This window comes from Ranitomeya variabilis, chromosome 2, assembly GCF_051348905.1.
Source record: "Ranitomeya variabilis isolate aRanVar5 chromosome 2, aRanVar5.hap1, whole genome shotgun sequence".
NCBI classification, from domain to species: Eukaryota; Metazoa; Chordata; class Amphibia; order Anura; family Dendrobatidae; genus Ranitomeya; species Ranitomeya variabilis.
In genome coordinates this window covers 112,348,416-112,371,277 of record NC_135233.1, presented here as the reverse complement: position 1 = coordinate 112,371,277, position 22,862 = coordinate 112,348,416, and the positions used below count along the sequence as shown (strand labels likewise).

General features: G+C 40.8%; 1 long non-coding RNA gene across 1 annotated transcript in view; it reads left to right on the top strand.

Moving 5' to 3' along the window:
- The first annotated feature begins 16,802 nt into the window (after positions 1–16,802).
- Positions 16,803–22,862, top strand: part of LOC143809160 (uncharacterized) — a 66,279-nt gene continuing 60,219 nt past the window's right edge. The window contains exon 1 of the long non-coding RNA XR_013222108.1: positions 16,803–17,163. This is a non-coding gene — a long non-coding RNA (uncharacterized LOC143809160). The remainder of the gene's footprint in view (positions 17,164–22,862) is intronic.

Here is a 22,862-nt window from a genome sequence, read left to right as displayed (position 1 = left end):
ATCCTTTTAAAATGCAGCCATTTTCAAATCACACACTTTTGCAAGCCTGTGGGGCTGTTGTGTATCTCTTCAATGTGATTTGGTTTTGTTCCCATAACGATATAGTCAGCTTGGTTTTATTGCCATTTCTGTATAGTAAACCTGGATTGGGTATGCTGTTCCTTGTATCAGTGTAATAATCTTGTTTCTGTGACAGGATCACATTTTTATTTGTGCACTGATAGTGGTTCTTGTATTTTCGTATATTTTAGTGCTCGCACGCGATGTTTTATTTCCGGCTGTAGAGACACTTAAAGAAAACATCTGCTGTCTTTATTCCGAAGTAGCCACATTTTTTTGTGATGGCTCTGCCACTTGCGCTTTCTGTTACAGTTCTGAGAGACTGAACATGCTACTTCTTTTTTTTTTTCTTTCTGAACCTTGAAGCAGATAAAAGAAATAAGTAAAGAAGGAACATGTGCAAAGTGACCGCAGGCAGCAGCCATGACATAGGGTATACGTGAGTTCCGTGACCTGGAAAAAAATTCCCCAATCCCCTTAAACAGTCCCCATGACCATCTAAAGAATAAACTTCTATCATACACAAAAACAGACTGAGACATATGTTGGATTTAATTGGCCACAGCAGCCATTTTATTAAATAAAAGATAACATAACTTTTATAACAACCCAGAATAGGAGGGGCGGTCCTCGAAGCCCCAAAATTATAGAACTCAGCCTCCCAAAATTCCACAATGTTCAGCCCAGGATGAGTCTTACCCCCAGCCGTAAAGCACCAGCTCAGGGATAGCTAACACCCAATCCTGGTCCACCGAACCCACCCCCATGCCAGGGGCCCATAAATCCACTTCACGCGGGATAACCGTACCGCGCCTTGTTAAATTCTCTTATGGGGGGGTCCAGGACCTCTAATAATAATAATAATAATAATAATTTTATTTATATAGCGCCAACATATTCCGCAGCGCTTTACAACTTATAGAGGGGACTTATACAGACAATAGACATTACAGCATAACAGAAATCACAGTTCAAAACAGATACCAGTAGGAATGAGGGCCCTGCTCGCAAGCTTACAATCTATGAGGAAAAGGGGAGACACGAGAGGTGGATGGTAACAATTGCTTTAGTTATTTGGACCAGCCATAGTGTAAGGCTCGGGTGTTCATGTAAAGCTGCATGAACCAGTTAACTGCCTAAGTATGTAACAGTACAGACACAGAGGCTATTAACTGCATAAAGTGTATGAGAACATGATGGAGGAACGTGATTATGTTGTTGTTTTTTTATTAATAGGCCACACAGGGATAATTAGGTTAATGCGTTGAGGCGGTAGGCCAATCTGAACAAATGAGTTTTTAGGGCACGCTTAAAACTGTGGGGATTGGGGATTAATTGTATTAACCTAGGTAGTGCATTCCAAAGAATCGGCGCCGCACGTGTAAAGTCTTGGAGACGGGAGTGGGAGGTTCTGATTATTGAGGATGCTAACCTGAGGTCATTAGCAGAGCGGAGGGCACGGGTAGGTTGGTAGACTGAGACCAGAGAGGAGATGTAGGGTGGTGCTGAGCCATGGAGTGCTTTGTGGATGAGGGTAGTAGTTTTGTACTGGATTCTGGATTGGATGGGTAGCCAGTGTAATGACTGGCACAAGGTAGAGGCATCGGTGTAACGGTTGGCGAGGAATATGATCCTGGCAGCAGCATTCAGGACAGATTGGAGCGGGGAGAGTCTGGTAAAAGGTAGGCCAATTAGTAGAGAGTTACAATAGTCCAGACGAGAATGAATAAGTGAGACAGTAAGAGTTTTTGCAGAGTCGAAAGTAAGAAAAGGGCGAATTCTGGAAATGTTTTTGAGATGCAGATAAGAAGAGCGAGCCAGTGATCGGATGTGGGGGGTGAATGAAAGCTCGGAATCAAGGATGACTCCAAGGCAGCGGGCATGTTGCTTTGGAGTAATGGTGGAACCGCACACAGAGATGGCAATGTCGGGCAAAGGTAGGTTTGTAGAGGGAGAGAACACGAGGAGTTCAGTTTTTGACAGGTTCAGTTTCAGATAGAGGGAGGACATGATGTTAGAGACAGCGGTAAGACAATCACTGGTGTTTTCTAAAAAGGTCGGCGTGATAACAGGAGAAGAGGTATATAATTGGGTGTCGTCAGCATAGAGATGGTACTGGAAACCAAATCTACTGATTGTTTGTCCAATAGGGGCAGTATACAAAGAGAAGAGGAGGGGGCCTAGGACTGATCCTTGAGGAACCCCAACAGTAAGGGGAAGGTGAGAGGAGGAGGAACCAGCAAAACAAACAGTGAAGGATCGGCCAGAGAGATAGGAGGAGAACCAAGAGAGAACGGTGTCCTTGAGGCCGATGGAGCAGAGCATAGTGAGGAGGAGCTGATGATCCACAGTGTCGAATGCTGCGGAGAGATCCAAGAGAATTAGCATGGAATAGTGACCATTAGATTTAGCTGTTAGTAGGTCATTAGAGACTTTAGTGAGGGCAGTTTCAGTAGAGTGTAAAGAGCGGAAACCAGATTGAAGAGGGTCGAGAAGAGAATTATCTGAGAGATAGCGGGTAAGACGGGAGTGGACCAGGCGTTCCAAGAGTTTAGAGATGAAGGGAAGATTAGAGACAGGTCTATAATTAGCGGCACAATTTTGATCGAGGGAGGGCTTTTTAAGTAGTGGATGTATGATGGCATGCTTAAATGAGGAGGGAAAAATACCGGAAGTGAGGGAAAGGTTGAATATTTTTGTTAGGTGAGAGGTGACAGCCGGGGAAAGGGACTGGAGGAGATGCGACGGAATGGGGTCGCTGGTGCAAGTGGTCGGGCGAGAAGATGCAAGGAGCCTGCTTACTTCTTCTTCTGTAACTGGTTCAAAGTCAGAGAGTGAACTAGATGCAGTGGGGGAGGGAGGACAGTGCTTGGTATGAAGAGATTGGGAAATGATTTCCTGTCGAATGTGGTCAATTTTTTCTTTGAAGTAAATGGCCAGATCGTCAGCGCGGAGATCTGTGGTTGGGGCCTGCTCTCTTGGGTTGAGTAGGGACCGGAAAGTGTCAAAGAGACGTTTAGGGTTATTGGACAGCGAGGTGATGAGGGTGTTGAAATAGGTTTGTTTGGAGAGGTGAAGGGCAGAGTTGTATGTTTTTAACATGAACTTATAATGGATGAAATCTTCGGGCAGATTAGATTTTCTCCACAGACGTTCGGCGCACCTGGAGCACCGCTGCAGGAAACGTGTTTGCAGCGTGTGCCACGGTTGTCGCCGTCTGTGCCGAGTTGTTCTATGTATAGGAGGTGCAGCTTCATCCAGGGCACTTTGCAGGGTTTCATTGTAATGCTTCAGAGCAGAATTAGGACAAGAGATGGATGAGATTGGGGCCAATGAAGACTGCAAGTTCTTCATAAGTTTCTGGGTGTTAATGGCCTGTATGTTTCTATAAGTGTGGAAAGTGGGGGTGACCTGAGCGGGATGGCAGTTCTTGATAGAGAATGAAAGAAGGTTGTGGTCAGAGAGCGGGAGAGGGGAGTTTGTGAAATCATCCAGTGAGCAAAGCCGGGAGAAGACCAAATCAAGGGAGTTTCCATCATCATGTGTTGGAGAGTTAGTATGCTGCGAGAGGCCGAAAGAGGAGGTTAGAGATAAAAGGTGAGAAGCAGATGGGGAGAGGGGAGAAGCAATTGGGATATTGAAATCACCCATGATGAGGGTGGGGGTGTCATAAGAGAGAAAGTGTGGAAGCCAGGTGGCAAAATGATCCAGGAACTGGTGAGAGGGGCCGGGAGGACGATACACCACCGCCACTCGCATGGAGAAGGGGACGTAGAGTCTGACAGCATGGACCTCAAAGGAAGGGAATACAAGTGAGGGTACTTGGGGGATAACTTGGAAGGTACATTTGGGTGAAAGGAGCAGACCAACGCCTCCACCTGCTCTGTTGTCTGATCTTGGGGTATGAGAAAAGTGTAGTCCACCAAATGAGAGAGCAGCAGCAGCGGTGGTGTCTGACTGCTGGATCCAGGTTTCAGTAAGAGCCAGGAGATTAAGAGAGTTAGAAAGGAAGAAGTCATGAATGAAGGAGAGTTTATTACACACAGAGCGAGAATTCCAAAGGGCACAATTCAAAGAGACAGAAGGCATGCAAGGAATATTAATAAGGTTAGAGGGGTTTCTTGGTGTAGCAGTTGGGAGGTTTGACTGGCTATAACATGGGGGGCCGGGGTTCGGAGAGATGTCTCCAGCAACTAGGAGAAGGAGGATAGAAAGAGTGATCAGATGGTTAAGTGATTTGTGAGAGCGTCTCTTGTGTTGGATGGTGGGACTGAATGGATCTGTACTGTTAAGCAATGTGAACAGAGCATGAGTGCTATACATAGGAGAGGCAAGGACAGAGGGGCCAATATGGATGGAGTGTAAAGAGTTTATGCAAGGGCGGTGATTGTGTGTGAAAGCAGCAGCCATGATATAGATTATACAAATACATATGGTGAGTATTTGCTGTGTGCCAACTGAATAGGGAATAGATTTAGATTGTCTTACCTGTCTCCTGCCCTGTCTAACTGCCATGTTATAACTGCTGAATACTTAGAAAAAAAAGTACTTTGAAAAAAAATGTACACGAATAATAGTGCACGAATGCCCCCTGCATGAATGCTTCCCCAAGCTATATCTACATTTATAGGTGGCCAGCTCTTAGATCTCACTTTTTTTTTTTTTTTTTTTTTTTTTTGTCTTCCCCCCTCTCGTTACCAATCAATCTAACTCAATTGAGACAGCAGGGCACAATAAATGTAGTGATCAGATAAACAAATGTCCAGGTCTACATGGATCATAAACCCCTTTGAAAAACAGTTATGCGAACTCTTGGCATAAGGACAAGCAGAATAGAATTAAATATCTAGAAACAAAAACAATTGCATAACAAGCTGGCTAACAAATATAGATATAAGCAGGAATCAATGCCGAAGGTAGAAGGACTCTGATACCATTCAAGCTTGCTTGCTGTCAGGGAATGGAGCAATAGACATGCAGGATATTTCAGTTCAAAGAATGAATGATATATTACCATTCAAGCTTGCTTGCTGTCAGGGAATGGAGCAATAGACATGCAGGATATTTCAGTTCAAAGAATGAATGATATATTACCATTCAAGCTTGCTTGCTGTCAGGGAATGGAGCAATAGACATGCAGGATATTTCAGTTCAAAGAATGAATGATATATTACCTGTATGAAGAGAGAAGAGATGCTTGTTATATTCTGCCATGTTATAACTGCTGAATACTTAGAAAAAAAAGTACTTTGAAAAAAAATGTACACGAATAATAGTGCACGAATGCCCCCTGCATGAATGCTTCCCCAAGCTATATCTACATTTATAGGTGGCCAGCTCTTAGATCTCACTTTTTTTTTTTTTTTTTTTTTTTTTTGTCTTCCCCCCTCTCGTTACCAATCAATCTAACTCAATTGAGACAGCAGGGCACAATAAATGTAGTGATCAGATAAACAAATGTCCAGGTCTACATGGATCATAAACCCCTTTGAAAAACAGTTATGCGAACTCTTGGCATAAGGACAAGCAGAATAGAATTAAATATCTAGAAACAAAAACAATTGCATAACAAGCTGGCTAACAAATATAGATATAAGCAGGAATCAATGCCGAAGGTAGAAGGACTCTGATACCATTCAAGCTTGCTTGCTGTCAGGGAATGGAGCAATAGACATGCAGGATATTTCAGTTCAAAGAATGAATGATATATTACCATTCAAGCTTGCTTGCTGTCAGGGAATGGAGCAATAGACATGCAGGATATTTCAGTTCAAAGAATGAATGATATATTACCATTCAAGCTTGCTTGCTGTCAGGGAATGGAGCAATAGACATGCAGGATATTTCAGTTCAAAGAATGAATGATATATTACCTGTATGAAGAGAGAAGAGATGCTTGTTATATTCTGCCATGTTATAACTGCTGAATACTTAGAAAAAAAAGTACTTTGAAAAAAAATGTACACGAATAATAGTGCACGAATGCCCCCTGCATGAATGCTTCCCCAAGCTATATCTACATTTATAGGTGGCCAGCTCTTAGATCTCACTTTTTTTTTTTTTTTTTTTTTTTTTTGTCTTCCCCCCTCTCGTTACCAATCAATCTAACTCAATTGAGACAGCAGGGCACAATAAATGTAGTGATCAGATAAACAAATGTCCAGGTCTACATGGATCATAAACCCCTTTGAAAAACAGTTATGCGAACTCTTGGCATAAGGACAAGCAGAATAGAATTAAATATCTAGAAACAAAAACAATTGCATAACAAGCTGGCTAACAAATATAGATATAAGCAGGAATCAATGCCGAAGGTAGAAGGACTCTGATACCATTCAAGCTTGCTTGCTGTCAGGGAATGGAGCAATAGACATGCAGGATATTTCAGTTCAAAGAATGAATGATATATTACCATTCAAGCTTGCTTGCTGTCAGGGAATGGAGCAATAGACATGCAGGATATTTCAGTTCAAAGAATGAATGATATATTACCATTCAAGCTTGCTTGCTGTCAGGGAATGGAGCAATAGACATGCAGGATATTTCAGTTCAAAGAATGAATGATATATTACCTGTATGAAGAGAGAAGAGATGCTTGTTATATTCTGCCATGTTATAACTGCTGAATACTTAGAAAAAAAAGTACTTTGAAAAAAAATGTACACGAATAATAGTGCACGAATGCCCCCTGCATGAATGCTTCCCCAAGCTATATCTACATTTATAGGTGGCCAGCTCTTAGATCTCACTTTTTTTTTTTTTTTTTTTTTTGGTCTTCCCCCCTCTCGTTACCAATCAATCTAACTCAATTGAGACAGCAGGGCACAATAAATGTAGTGATCAGATAAACAAATGTCCAGGTCTACATGGATCATAAACCCCTTTGAAAAACAGTTATGCGAACTCTTGGCATAAGGACAAGCAGAATAGAATTAAATATCTAGAAACAAAAACAATTGCATAACAAGCTGGCTAACAAATATAGATATAAGCAGGAATCAATGCCGAAGGTAGAAGGACTCTGATACCATTCAAGCTTGCTTGCTGTCAGGGAATGGAGCAATAGACATGCAGGATATTTCAGTTCAAAGAATGAATGATATATTACCATTCAAGCTTGCTTGCTGTCAGGGAATGGAGCAATAGACATGCAGGATATTTCAGTTCAAAGAATGAATGATATATTACCATTCAAGCTTGCTTGCTGTCAGGGAATGGAGCAATAGACATGCAGGATATTTCAGTTCAAAGAATGAATGATATATTACCTGTATGAAGAGAGAAGAGATGCTTGTTATATTCTGCCATGTTATAACTGCTGAATACTTAGAAAAAAAAGTACTTTGAAAAAAAATGTACACGAATAATAGTGCACGAATGCCCCCTGCATGAATGCTTCCCCAAGCTATATCTACATTTATAGGTGGCCAGCTCTTAGATCTCACTTTTTTTTTTTTTTTTTTTTTTTTTTTTTTTTTTTGGTCTTCCCCCCTCTCGTTACCAATCAATCTAACTCAATTGAGACAGCAGGGCACAATAAATGTAGTGATCAGATAAACAAATGTCCAGGTCTACATGGATCATAAACCCCTTTGAAAAACAGTTATGCGAACTCTTGGCATAAGGACAAGCAGAATAGAATTAAATATCTAGAAACAAAAACAATTGCATAACAAGCTGGCTAACAAATATAGATATAAGCAGGAATCAATGCCGAAGGTAGAAGGACTCTGATACCATTCAAGCTTGCTTGCTGTCAGGGAATGGAGCAATAGACATGCAGGATATTTCAGTTCAAAGAATGAATGATATATTACCATTCAAGCTTGCTTGCTGTCAGGGAATGGAGCAATAGACATGCAGGATATTTCAGTTCAAAGAATGAATGATATATTACCATTCAAGCTTGCTTGCTGTCAGGGAATGGAGCAATAGACATGCAGGATATTTCAGTTCAAAGAATGAATGATATATTACCTGTATGAAGAGAGAAGAGATGCTTGTTATATTCTGCCATGTTATAACTGCTGAATACTTAGAAAAAAAAGTACTTTGAAAAAAAATGTACACGAATAATAGTGCACGAATGCCCCCTGCATGAATGCTTCCCCAAGCTATATCTACATTTATAGGTGGCCAGCTCTTAGATCTCACTTTTTTTTTTTTTTTTTTTTTTTTTTTTTTTTTTTGGTCTTCCCCCCTCTCGTTACCAATCAATCTAACTCAATTGAGACAGCAGGGCACAATAAATGTAGTGATCAGATAAACAAATGTCCAGGTCTACATGGATCATAAACCCCTTTGAAAAACAGTTATGCGAACTCTTGGCATAAGGACAAGCAGAATAGAATTAAATATCTAGAAACAAAAACAATTGCATAACAAGCTGGCTAACAAATATAGATATAAGCAGGAATCAATGCCGAAGGTAGAAGGACTCTGATACCATTCAAGCTTGCTTGCTGTCAGGGAATGGAGCAATAGACATGCAGGATATTTCAGTTCAAAGAATGAATGATATATTACCATTCAAGCTTGCTTGCTGTCAGGGAATGGAGCAATAGACATGCAGGATATTTCAGTTCAAAGAATGAATGATATATTACCATTCAAGCTTGCTTGCTGTCAGGGAATGGAGCAATAGACATGCAGGATATTTCAGTTCAAAGAATGAATGATATATTACCTGTATGAAGAGAGAAGAGATGCTTGTTATATTCTGCCATGTTATAACTGCTGAATACTTAGAAAAAAAAGTACTTTGAAAAAAAATGTACACGAATAATAGTGCACGAATGCCCCCTGCATGAATGCTTCCCCAAGCTATATCTACATTTATAGGTGGCCAGCTCTTAGATCTCACTTTTTTTTTTTTTTTTTTTTTTTTTTTTTTTTTTTGGTCTTCCCCCCTCTCGTTACCAATCAATCTAACTCAATTGAGACAGCAGGGCACAATAAATGTAGTGATCAGATAAACAAATGTCCAGGTCTACATGGATCATAAACCCCTTTGAAAAACAGTTATGCGAACTCTTGGCATAAGGACAAGCAGAATAGAATTAAATATCTAGAAACAAAAACAATTGCATAACAAGCTGGCTAACAAATATAGATATAAGCAGGAATCAATGCCGAAGGTAGAAGGACTCTGATACCATTCAAGCTTGCTTGCTGTCAGGGAATGGAGCAATAGACATGCAGGATATTTCAGTTCAAAGAATGAATGATATATTACCATTCAAGCTTGCTTGCTGTCAGGGAATGGAGCAATAGACATGCAGGATATTTCAGTTCAAAGAATGAATGATATATTACCATTCAAGCTTGCTTGCTGTCAGGGAATGGAGCAATAGACATGCAGGATATTTCAGTTCAAAGAATGAATGATATATTACCTGTATGAAGAGAGAAGAGATGCTTGTTATATTCTGCCATGTTATAACTGCTGAATACTTAGAAAAAAAAGTACTTTGAAAAAAAATGTACACGAATAATAGTGCACGAATGCCCCCTGCATGAATGCTTCCCCAAGCTATATCTACATTTATAGGTGGCCAGCTCTTAGATCTCACTTTTTTTTTTTTTTTTTTTTTTTTTTTTTTTTTTTTTGTCTTCCCCCCTCTCGTTACCAATCAATCTAACTCAATTGAGACAGCAGGGCACAATAAATGTAGTGATCAGATAAACAAATGTCCAGGTCTACATGGATCATAAACCCCTTTGAAAAACAGTTATGCGAACTCTTGGCATAAGGACAAGCAGAATAGAATTAAATATCTAGAAACAAAAACAATTGCATAACAAGCTGGCTAACAAATATAGATATAAGCAGGAATCAATGCCGAAGGTAGAAGGACTCTGATACCATTCAAGCTTGCTTGCTGTCAGGGAATGGAGCAATAGACATGCAGGATATTTCAGTTCAAAGAATGAATGATATATTACCATTCAAGCTTGCTTGCTGTCAGGGAATGGAGCAATAGACATGCAGGATATTTCAGTTCAAAGAATGAATGATATATTACCATTCAAGCTTGCTTGCTGTCAGGGAATGGAGCAATAGACATGCAGGATATTTCAGTTCAAAGAATGAATGATATATTACCTGTATGAAGAGAGAAGAGATGCTTGTTATATTCTGCCATGTTATAACTGCTGAATACTTAGAAAAAAAAGTACTTTGAAAAAAAATGTACACGAATAATAGTGCACGAATGCCCCCTGCATGAATGCTTCCCCAAGCTATATCTACATTTATAGGTGGCCAGCTCTTAGATCTCACTTTTTTTTTTTTTTTTTTTTTTTTTTTTTTTTTTTGGTCTTCCCCCCTCTCGTTACCAATCAATCTAACTCAATTGAGACAGCAGGGCACAATAAATGTAGTGATCAGATAAACAAATGTCCAGGTCTACATGGATCATAAACCCCTTTGAAAAACAGTTATGCGAACTCTTGGCATAAGGACAAGCAGAATAGAATTAAATATCTAGAAACAAAAACAATTGCATAACAAGCTGGCTAACAAATATAGATATAAGCAGGAATCAATGCCGAAGGTAGAAGGACTCTGATACCATTCAAGCTTGCTTGCTGTCAGGGAATGGAGCAATAGACATGCAGGATATTTCAGTTCAAAGAATGAATGATATATTACCATTCAAGCTTGCTTGCTGTCAGGGAATGGAGCAATAGACATGCAGGATATTTCAGTTCAAAGAATGAATGATATATTACCATTCAAGCTTGCTTGCTGTCAGGGAATGGAGCAATAGACATGCAGGATATTTCAGTTCAAAGAATGAATGATATATTACCTGTATGAAGAGAGAAGAGATGCTTGTTATATTCTGCCATGTTATAACTGCTGAATACTTAGAAAAAAAAGTACTTTGAAAAAAAATGTACACGAATAATAGTGCACGAATGCCCCCTGCATGAATGCTTCCCCAAGCTATATCTACATTTATAGGTGGCCAGCTCTTAGATCTCACTTTTTTTTTTTTTTTTTTTTTTTTTTTTTTTTTTTGGTCTTCCCCCCTCTCGTTACCAATCAATCTAACTCAATTGAGACAGCAGGGCACAATAAATGTAGTGATCAGATAAACAAATGTCCAGGTCTACATGGATCATAAACCCCTTTGAAAAACAGTTATGCGAACTCTTGGCATAAGGACAAGCAGAATAGAATTAAATATCTAGAAACAAAAACAATTGCATAACAAGCTGGCTAACAAATATAGATATAAGCAGGAATCAATGCCGAAGGTAGAAGGACTCTGATACCATTCAAGCTTGCTTGCTGTCAGGGAATGGAGCAATAGACATGCAGGATATTTCAGTTCAAAGAATGAATGATATATTACCATTCAAGCTTGCTTGCTGTCAGGGAATGGAGCAATAGACATGCAGGATATTTCAGTTCAAAGAATGAATGATATATTACCATTCAAGCTTGCTTGCTGTCAGGGAATGGAGCAATAGACATGCAGGATATTTCAGTTCAAAGAATGAATGATATATTACCATTCAAGCTTGCTTGCTGTCAGGGAATGGAGCAATAGACATGCAGGATATTTCAGTTCAAAGAATGAATGATATATTACCATTCAAGCTTGCTTGCTGTCAGGGAATGGAGCAATAGACATGCAGGATATTTCAGTTCAAAGAATGAATGATATATTACCATTCAAGCTTGCTTGCTGTCAGGGAATGGAGCAATAGACATGCAGGATATTTCAGTTCAAAGAATGAATGATATATTACCATTCAAGCTTGCTTGCTGTCAGGGAATGGAGCAATAGACATGCAGGATATTTCAGTTCAAAGAATGAATGATATATTACCATTCAAGCTTGCTTGCTGTCAGGGAATGGAGCAATAGACATGCAGGATATTTCAGTTCAAAGAATGAATGATATATTACCATTCAAGCTTGCTTGCTGTCAGGGAATGGAGCAATAGACATGCAGGATATTTCAGTTCAAAGAATGAATGATATATTACCATTCAAGCTTGCTTGCTGTCAGGGAATGGAGCAATAGACATGCAGGATATTTCAGTTCAAAGAATGAATGATATATTACCATTCAAGCTTGCTTGCTGTCAGGGAATGGAGCAATAGACATGCAGGATATTTCAGTTCAAAGAATGAATGATATATTACCATTCAAGCTTGCTTGCTGTCAGGGAATGGAGCAATAGACATGCAGGATATTTCAGTTCAAAGAATGAATGATATATTACCATTCAAGCTTGCTTGCTGTCAGGGAATGGAGCAATAGACATGCAGGATATTTCAGTTCAAAGAATGAATGATATATTACCATTCAAGCTTGCTTGCTGTCAGGGAATGGAGCAATAGACATGCAGGATATTTCAGTTCAAAGAATGAATGATATATTACCATTCAAGCTTGCTTGCTGTCAGGGAATGGAGCAATAGACATGCAGGATATTTCAGTTCAAAGAATGAATGATATATTACCTGTATGAAGAGAGAAGAGATGCTTGTTATATTCTGCCATGTTATAACTGCTGAATACTTAGAAAAAAAAGTACTTTGAAAAAAAATGTACACGAATAATAGTGCACGAATGCCCCCTGCATGAATGCTTCCCCAAGCTATATCTGACCTCTCAAGATCCCCCCCCCATTGAACCACCATTTACCATTTCCACCGACTTTGAGGACCTCCACCCCCGCCAAACTGCCGTGACAATAACCTAACAGCATTCACAGAACAAAATAAATACACTTAAACGCCTCTTAAAACAGAACCCAAAGCCTCATGGGCGACTTCCCCCCCCATTACCCTAATCAAAAGGGAGGGTGGGCGGGAGATTCCACACTTGTCACGCAGGCACCTAAAATGGATGCCTGCTTGAGGAGCGTGCCCCTTTTTATGTGCCCCCTCCCTGCAGTCCCCTGGTTCCACCCCCTTCATTCAAAAAATGCCCCTTTAGCCACCCCTTCAAATTCCAGTTAACCCTTACCACTGTACCCCCTCTAAACTGCTCCAGCTCCCCAGGTCCCACGTAACCCCGTCATGGCGGCCTCCCCTTAAGTGCCGTGGGCCCCCCAGTACGGCCTTTCTTGACCGAGCTACTGCTCCCTAACGCCCCAGTACTTTACAGGAAAATTGTTTCCAAGTTCCAATGTGCTATCACGTGTGGGGTGGCTTACACTTCCTTGTAGGCTGCAAGTGAGTGTGATCCATGCAATTTGGACTATCCAATGCACCGGGTACATTCCAGCAGCTGATGGAGAAGTGCCTGGGTGACCTGAACTTTGAGCCATTCTGATATACCTGGATGATATCATTGTTTACACTGCTACCTTTCAGGAACATCTGAATAGACTCAGCTCAGGTATTTACGGGCCCATGGCTTCAAGGTAAAGCCAAAGAAGTGTCATCTTTCCAAGAAGAAGATTGAGTACCTGGGCCATAAGATGTCACAGGACAGAGTCCTGCCTTGTCAAGACAAAGTAGCTGTGACAGAGCAACGGCCAGCACCCAGAGCGGAAGTTGAAAGCCTTCCTTGGATTGGCTGGGTACTATTGACAGTTCATCAAGTACTATGCAAAAATAGTGAACCCTCTGAACAAGCTGCTAAGAGGGACAGATGGGGTACCCTAGAATCAAAGCATACCCAGGGAACAAAAGCACTGGGAGGCATTCCAGACTCTGAAAGAAGCCCTGACATTGGCCCCCATCCTGGTTTATGCAGATTTTGTTAGGCCGTTCCTCCTGTAAACTGACAACAGCCTCTATTGACCCAAGCAGTCCTTTAGCAGATATAAGACAGGCACAAAAGAGTTATTGCCTATGCCAGTAGGTCCCTACAGTATACGGAGCGACATCCTCACAACTACAGCTCTTCCAGCGGGAACTCCTTGTCTTGGTGTGAGCCATGAGTAGAATTTTGTGGAATACCTGACAGGGGCCAAGATCTTTGTGCTGACTGACAACAATCCACTGGCCCATCTGGACTCTGCCATGCTGGAAGCCCTGGGGCAGCATTGGGTAGCTCATCTTGTAAAATTTGACTTCTTGATCCGCTACCGCTTTGCCATGGAAAATACCAACGCTGATGGCCTGTTAAGGGTAATGTCACGTGTTAACCGAGACAGAGAGGAGCCAGAAGACTGCTATGTATGATTTCTCCTACTCCTGCACTGATTGGAAGGATTTCACCTTCATATTAAACTGTGTAAATTTATTTGCAGGAGTAAATCTTCTCAGTTGAGAGCTCCTGGATTGTTAAGACTCTCAGCTGTGCACTTAGCCACTCCTATCTCCTATATAAACTCAGTCCTGGCTAGCACCCATCATCAGAGAAAGCTTATGATGCATGGCTGGAGGTTGTTGTTGGTTATTAATGAAGAAGGTGTTTGGTGGATTTATCTGTTACTGTTGCTAGGTTTTGAGTGTGTGATATTTCCCTTTCTTCTCCTACTTTGGTTTAACCCCATCCTCCATACCCCGGTGCATTCCTCTGTTTTATGTGTGAGTATATTTGTATATTTGGTATTTTTCGTTACCCCTGTTGGTATTACCTTGTTAGTCTGTTTGGTGTATTACTGTACACTACTACTTCCCTCTTCCCTGGGTGGGGGAAAGGAACAGACTGAGGGCGGATTCAGGAGCTAAGGTAAGGTACGTGGCTCTGGCATCTTCACCATCTGAAGTAATCCGATGAGCAAGCAAGCTAAGGTGCCCCCAAACAGACAGGGAAGGAGCCCCTAGTGCCAGGACCTGACAACAGAGTCGTGACAGGTAACATTCAAAAGTCCAGAAAGGGACCTTGATGAACACCTGGAAGAAGAGGAAATTACAGACTTCCATAAATGCACACCCCTGACAGAAGTGACACAGTCAAGTGGGGGGGCCTGCTCTCTACCCAAATCACTAGGGAGAACTAACAAAGAATGGGGTTGAGGACAAAATGAAGATGCAGGGTTTCAGATAGTGAAAGGCTGGGTAGCCCAGCAAAAAGTACCCAACAAAGAAGAAAATGCTGAGCTAGATGCTGAGTTGAAGTCCGTGCTGCGTCATTGGGACAAGTTGGAAGTCAAGGAGATGTTTTATACCGCAAGTGGCAAAAGCCTGCTGACTTAGAGACAAGGTGGCAAGCAGTAATCCCCGAAAGCGCGGCAAGAGAAATTGTCAAAGGAGCTCATGAGTTCGAAGAAGACTTCGGACCTTGAAAGACTTACCAGTGGTTGCAGCATTATGAATATTGCTCACAGCTGGATGCCACAGTTGAGAGAGCCTGCTTCAAGTGCCGCATGTGTGACCTTACCAAAATCACAGAACAGAGGGCACCTGTACAGACCATACAGCCCAAGGAACCGCTTGAAGTGTTAATGACAGACTACCTCCTCATGGGACAATCAACTATAGTTCCACAGTGCTGCCTGGCAATGATTGACCACTTCTCCAACTTTGCAGTGGTCACCCCAACTCCGGACTAGACAGCTGAGTCAGCTGAGTGAGTTGTCTGGCAAGATTTCATCCCAGTTTATGGGAGTCAGAAGCAGATCCACTCAGAGCAGGGAGTGTGTTTTCAGGGTAAAGTGATGGAAGAATTGTATGTAATGTACAGCATCAAAAGGCCCAGGACAACCCCAAGGGAATGGGGTCTGTAAGTGCTTTAACTGGACTTTGCTTCAAATGTTCAGAATATTAGAAGAAAAGAAAGCACATTGGCCTGACTATGTGCCTGAATTGGACTCGAACTATAACAATCGCGTCCAAACCACCATGGGTTATACCCCATACATTCAACTGTTTGGTAGAGTCAGCACAGAAGTCATCAAACTAAATCTGGAACAGTCAGCGTATCTATTCAAACAATCTAGCTCCTCATGGATGAATGATCATTGGCGACGGCTCAAGACCATCCGCCGGCTAGCAGGCCAGAGGTCACAAGAGGAGACTTATAACAGCCAACCTCCAATTCAGGAAGTTCCACTCCAGCCTGGTTCTGGTGTGAGAAAGACGTCACAAAGGCAAGCTGAGTGAACATTGGAAGCTGCAACCATACAAAGTGATCAAGAGAGTGTACCCCAATGACCCAGTGTACAAAGTTCAAAATGAGGAATTTGATCCAAGAACTCTACACAGGAATATATTACAACCATGGCAGTCTGAAGATCCCAAATGTGTCCCTAGAGCGGCTCCTGCTGTTCCTTCATCATGGCTGACTTTCCTTGACAGTAACTCTAGTGAAAACTGCTGGACCGCTTCTAAGACTGCAGAAGGTCCCCAGTCCGTGGATGCCGACATTCCTGACACAGAACTATTGCCAGTTCACAGAGGAGAGGAGCCCTAGGCTCTGTCCGATCTTTGCGCTAAAGACAACAGTCCTACCATTACTGTTCCCATCGAAGACATTTAAGACCTCCTGAGATCCAGTACATCTAATGCAGGGGTTCCACCAAATAGGTACAAAGCTGATCAGTTCATTTGGTCCACCTGTATGTATTGTGGGCTATGGCTACTGCTGCAAAAGCTGTTGCAAAGATTCTTTTATCCTTCTCCCTGGACTATACAGCAAGGCCGAGAATGGCCACATTTAAGTGGGGAGGAATGTAGGGGGCCAAGAACTGAATTACACTGTGACTTTGAGAGATGATGCTCCCCTCTGATTTGTATGCACATGGACTAGTCCTTTCCCCGCCTACAGCTTGCTGTGTGTTGGTTTGAACTGAAAGCAGGAAGAGTCTGTTCAGGAAGTGAAGAGAGAGAATGGTGCCTGCGAGAGAGAGACAGGACTATAAGTGCATTCTAACACTGAGAGACTGAAAAATTAACTATCGGCTTCAAGAGAGAAGATAGTGCCCAATCACTAGAACCATGCCAGAAGGAAACAGTCGCATCACACAGACAAGATGGTTCTCCCCGAGCACCTGTAATCTAAGAGAGGAAACAATGCTGAGGTACCAGTAATCCCTCAATAGTGAGAGTGGGAATGAGACTTGCCTGAAGCCAGAAGAAGATGGATCCATTAAGCTGAAGGAAGAGCTCAACACAACAAACTCTGCTTCACTACATTTGTACAAAGCAGAAGCTATCAGACTTTCTCCTAAGTGCTACAGAACTGTGAGTGATACACTGGTGTTCAACTGTGTTAGCATGTAGAGCAGGATTCTTTAGCTAGGGCACTGTAGCAACGCAGCCTGATTTTTGGAAACCAAGTAGGAAATTAGAAGAGAGCAGTTTGTTGAAATTGTTAATGCTATTTATATTTAACTTTGTATTTCCATAGCTGGAGCTCAGCTTGTGTGACAAGCTACAGCTATCTCTCTTTGTATCCATTATTGCTATTATCATTACAGTAACTGTTGGTCTTATTTTCCGGCATATAATCTTGTCTTTCAATAAATCTGGTGTTTTGTTTCTGCCTCCTCGTCTACTGTACCATATTTAAGTCCTGCCCAGCGGTGTTGTTTGGGCATGGCTACAAGGTTCTCTTTAATGCCATATAAAAGCAAAGTCCTGGATAACCCAGTGGATGACATGGACCAAAGAGATTTACAGGATTCTACAGGTGAACAGCTGGCTATGTCACTGGTGCTATGAGCAACACTTTGAATTTCTTGACCATGGAGTGCATTACCTGTATGTTGGACTCCTTGGTTGAGATGGGTTGCATCCTACGAAAACAGGAAAGCACATATTTGGCGGTCGCCTTGCTACATTCATCAAGAGAGCTTTAAACGAGAGCACTATGGGATGGGAACTATACGGCCAGAAAAAAATATGCAGCTAATGAATAGTGTTGAGCATTCCGATACCGCAAGTATCGGGTATCGGCCGATATTTGCGGTATCGGAATTCCGATACTGAGATCCGATACTTTTGTGATATCGGGAATCGGTATCGGGATCGATATTAATGTGTAAAATAAAGAATAAAAAAAAAAAATATTGATATAGTCACCTCTCCGACGCAGCCTGGACCTTACCGATGTAACCGGCAGCTTCCGTTCCTAAGAATGAGCTCTTGAAAGACCTTAGATGACGTCGCGGCTTGTGATTGGTCGCGTGAGCTCATTCTTACGAACGGAAGCTGCCAGTTACATCGGTAAGGTCCAGGCTGCATCGGAGAGTTGAGTAAATCAATATTTTTTATTTTTATTCTTTATTTTACACATTAATATGGATCCCAGGGCCTGAAGGAGAGTTTCCTCTCCGTCAGACCCTGGGAACCATACAGGATACCTTCCGATACTTGGTGTCCCATTGACTTGTATTGGTATCGGGTATCGGTATCAGCGATATCCGATACTTTTCGGGTATCGGCCGATGCTATCCTATACCGATACTTTCAAGTATCGGACGGTATTGCTCAACACTACTAATGAATTCTTTTGAGAACCCTGCTATTAGAGGTGGAAATAGAGAACAAAAAAAAATTCTGAATGAAAATAGATGAGCAAGAGAAATGACTACAAACTACAATGTGTCTATACAAACTCACATGGGAAGCAAACATGGAGAATTGGAGCTTCTAACAAAGGAGGATAGATATGATGTCATAGGCATCACTGAAACTTGGTGGGATGATACACATGATTGAAATACAAACCATGAAGGCTACAACTTATTTATTAGAAACAGGATTAACAAGAGAGGAGAAGGGTGTTGCATTGTATGTTAGGAAAACATATATCCACAGAGATCCAAGCATAAGAGACTGGTAGCTCTGTAGAAACTGTTTCGGTAGGAATACAATGAAAGAAGACCAGAAAAGACACTACTGTATGTGTTTACTATAGGCCACATGGACAGACTGAAGATATCATGAACTCGTTTTACATCAGATATCTCTGTTCTCAAAAAAGAGATAGTGAATATGGGAGATTTTAACTATCCAGATATTTGTTGGGAATCTCTCTCAAGCAAAAGTAATGGGTCCAGAAAAATGTTATTTTCTCTAGCTGACAACTTTATCTTTCAAAAAGGTAGAAGAGAGGACAAAAGGATCTGCCATCTTGGACCTCATTCTTCACAATAGGTTGGAAATGGTTCAGGAAGTAAAAGTGACTGGGAATTTAGGAAGCAGCGATCATGTGATCCTAAAATTTTGGATTACAATAGGAGGAAGACCAGCAAGGATTCAAACTTTAAGGTTGGACTTCAGAAAGGCAGATTTTTAATGGACTCAGAGAAAGGGTAGGGAGAGTTCAATGGCTGGTTATTCTAATCTAAAGGACAGAAATGTTCAAAAAGGATGGGAGATTTTGCTATATTAAATTCTCACTGCACAATTGGTAGCTATCCAGAAAAGAAGGAAGAATTGGCAGCATTTAAAGAGACCAGGGTGGATGAACACATAACTTAATCACTTGTTAAAAAGGAAAAAAGAAATGTATACTAAATGGAAAGAGGGGGCATATCTAAAGGAGTATATAATGCTGTTTGCAGGGAATGCAGGGAAAGCATTAGAAGAGCTAAAGCCAATAATGAAGTGAGGCTTGCTAGGGAGATCAAAATAAATACAATAGCATTTTGGAGGTATGTCAAAAGAAAAGTCAAAGATGCCACAGGATTTTTACATGATGAAACAGGTGAAGTGGTAAAAAATGATGTTGAGAAGGCCGAACATTTAAATTTCTATTTTGCACCTGTGTTCTCTAAGAAAGCAATTTTAACATCAACTGATCTTCACGGTGCCATCGAAGGAAAAGAATCCACACTATCTATAAACAGAGAGATGGTGAGGGAACACTTAGCTAATTAAAATAAATTTAAATCTCCTGGTACAGGTGAATTACATATTAGGGTACTGAAAGAGTTAGCAGAGGAAATTGCAGAACCACTAGGTAGAATCTTTGAAAAATCCTGGAGAATAAAGAAGTACAAGAAGATTTGGGAGAGCAAATGTTGTCCCTAACTTCAAAAAAGGAATGAAGATGGAGCCAGGAAATTACAGGTCAGTGAGCCTTACTTCTATACCAGGAAAGATTTTTGAACAAATTATTAAACAACCTGTATGTAAGTACTTGGATAAGAATACAGTAATTAACCAGAGCCAGCATGGGTTTGTAGCAAACAAGTCATGTCAAACTAATCTAATTTCCTTCTATGATTGAATCACTGACTGAGTGGATCAAGGAAATGCTGTAGAAATTGTATATCTCGACTTCATCAAAGCATTTGATAAAGTATCTCAAGGTTACAATAAGGTGGATTCATAACTGGCTCAATTATCATACTCAAAGAGTGGTAATAAATGGTTGCACATCCAATTGGAAGAGTATTTTAAGTAGAGTACCACAATGTCTTGGCTCCAGAATTGTTTAATATTTTAAAAAAAAGATTGAGATAAGGTAACTGAGGCCAAACTGATCAAATTTGAAGACAATGCAAAGCTAGAAGGGATAGCTAATGCTATAGAAGACAAAGAAAGGATTCAGAAGGCGCTAGATAAACTTGAACAATGGGCAGCGACTAATAGAATGGCATTTAACAGGGGGAAATGCAAGATTCCACATCTGAGCAAGAAAAATGAAAATTACATCACAGAATGGGAGGAATAGAACTAAGCAACAGCACATGTGAAAAAGGCTTGGCTATACTAATAGATCACAGACTGCACATGGGTCAACAGTGTGATGCAGCTGCAAAAAAGGCAAATACAGATATAGAATGTATTAAGAAAAGCATACAATCTAGATCACATGAAATAATTATCCTCCTCTACCCCTCCTTGGTCAGGCTACATCTGGAATACTGTGTTCAGTTCTGGGCACCACATTTTAAAAAAGACATTGAAAAACTGGAGCAAATTCAGAGAAGAGCTACCATGATGGTGAGCGGACTGCAAAGTATGTCCTATGAGGAACAGTTTAAAGGATCTGGGAATGTTTAGCTTGTAAAAAAGAAGGCTTAGAGGACACTTAATATCTGTCTACAAATATCTCAAGGGATGTCACACTGTAAAGGGATCATCCTTATTTTCATTTGCACATAGAAACATGAAAAGCAATGGAATGAAACTGAAAGGGAGAAGATACAGATTAGTGATTAGAAAAAACTTTTTGTCAGTGAGCGTGATCAGTGTGTGGAACACAGGTGGAGAGTCCTCCTTCAAAGAAAGTCTTCAAACACAGGCTGGACAAACATCTGTCTGAGATGGACACAAGAATACCAGTCATAAATTATGCCATATACATATATTAAATGGCGACTCAAAATATAATACTTATAATAGGAGAAGAGTCAAAAAGTAACCAATAAATTACACGATAACATTATTTATTGAAAAATCCATCATCAGCTTCCACATAAAAATACATGATTTTACAAAAAACCTATACAGCATATGGTATACAATTAGATTGTGACTCCATCCATTCATACAAACAATGATGACCCAGGAATACAGAACGGGACATGTATTATTGCAACAGGATCAAGAGATTCTGCAAATGTTGAGTACATATATCTCCAATATATAGTGATTTAACAACTAGTGCAGTTAAATTAGTGATAGTTTAATCACCATATACCTCCGTGCAGTTCAACAGACAATTCATTGTATAGTAAAATAAAAGGGATAGTTACCCATATGTGTAAAAGTCCCGTCTGGATCCTGGTCACCTTACCCCAATGCGCGTTTCGAGTCTAATTATTACCGCTTCCTCAGGGGGCATGGCTTAATCAGGATCTCAGTCTAGTTGAAATAGTGACTTCATCCGATCATGTGATCATTAAAAGAAGTGCCTGTGCGCATGTGTGAAATGCAAGCATACTTCCTCCCTGCGTCTCAAGCCTCAGGTCAAACGGAAGAACCCCTATCATGTGAGTGGGCCGGCACCACGCCCACACACTGCGACACAGGACAACCGCCGAACACAGTGTGAGACAAAAGGGTTTTTGCATGATTGCGTATGTATACACAAAAATTGTGTATAAATAAAGTGACTAAGTGCTTAGTTGTGCAATATTGTGCAATTTATTGGATATTTTAAATGGTAAAGGAACATTTACCTATGTGAACAAGCCAATGAGCAATGTTATATATAAAATTACCAAACTAACATCGATAAATACTGTTTCCACAAACACTAGAAAAATAATGTATGGGGAAATATACAATGCTAAGGCATACAATAACACATGAATTAGGGAGTACAACATATAATATATTCCAATAACCCATTCCATATAGTAATTAGTTCATCATTGCTAAAGTCCGTATCAGTTGATTACATATTATGGATCTTAGCGCATCCTCTCATCGACGGACAATTCATTCTATGTTGTACTTCAGAATTCTCCCTCATACTTCATACGAATGTCCCCAACATCAAAAAATCAGATTGGTATGGTCAGCAGTACTGCACACTACAAATTAAAAACACAAAACTGAGATACATGATTACAATCTAATGGTACATGGTAGAGATATTGAAAGGGTCCCTTCAACAAATTATTATAAAAATGAAGAAAATCCCTGTGCTTCATTAAGACCCATGGGGGTCATCGTGCCCAGTGTGGTAATCCAACGGCACTCTCTCTGTGCAAGGAGGCGCTTTATATCGCCCCCCCCTGATGACACATCGGACATGATCAATCCCCCTTACCGAGAGGAACTTAGGGTTACAATTATGAAATAGTCTGAAATTACATGGTAGTCTTCAATTAAAAGAAATTTTTTGTCAAAATGAATGTTAATAATTCCATGACCAAATCACAAATAGCACCATCCCAGTTGCTGGCATCCAGGAAGAAGTATTGGTCACAAGGACGGATTGGAGGCAGTCCGCTTCTTCCTGGATGCCAGCAACTGGG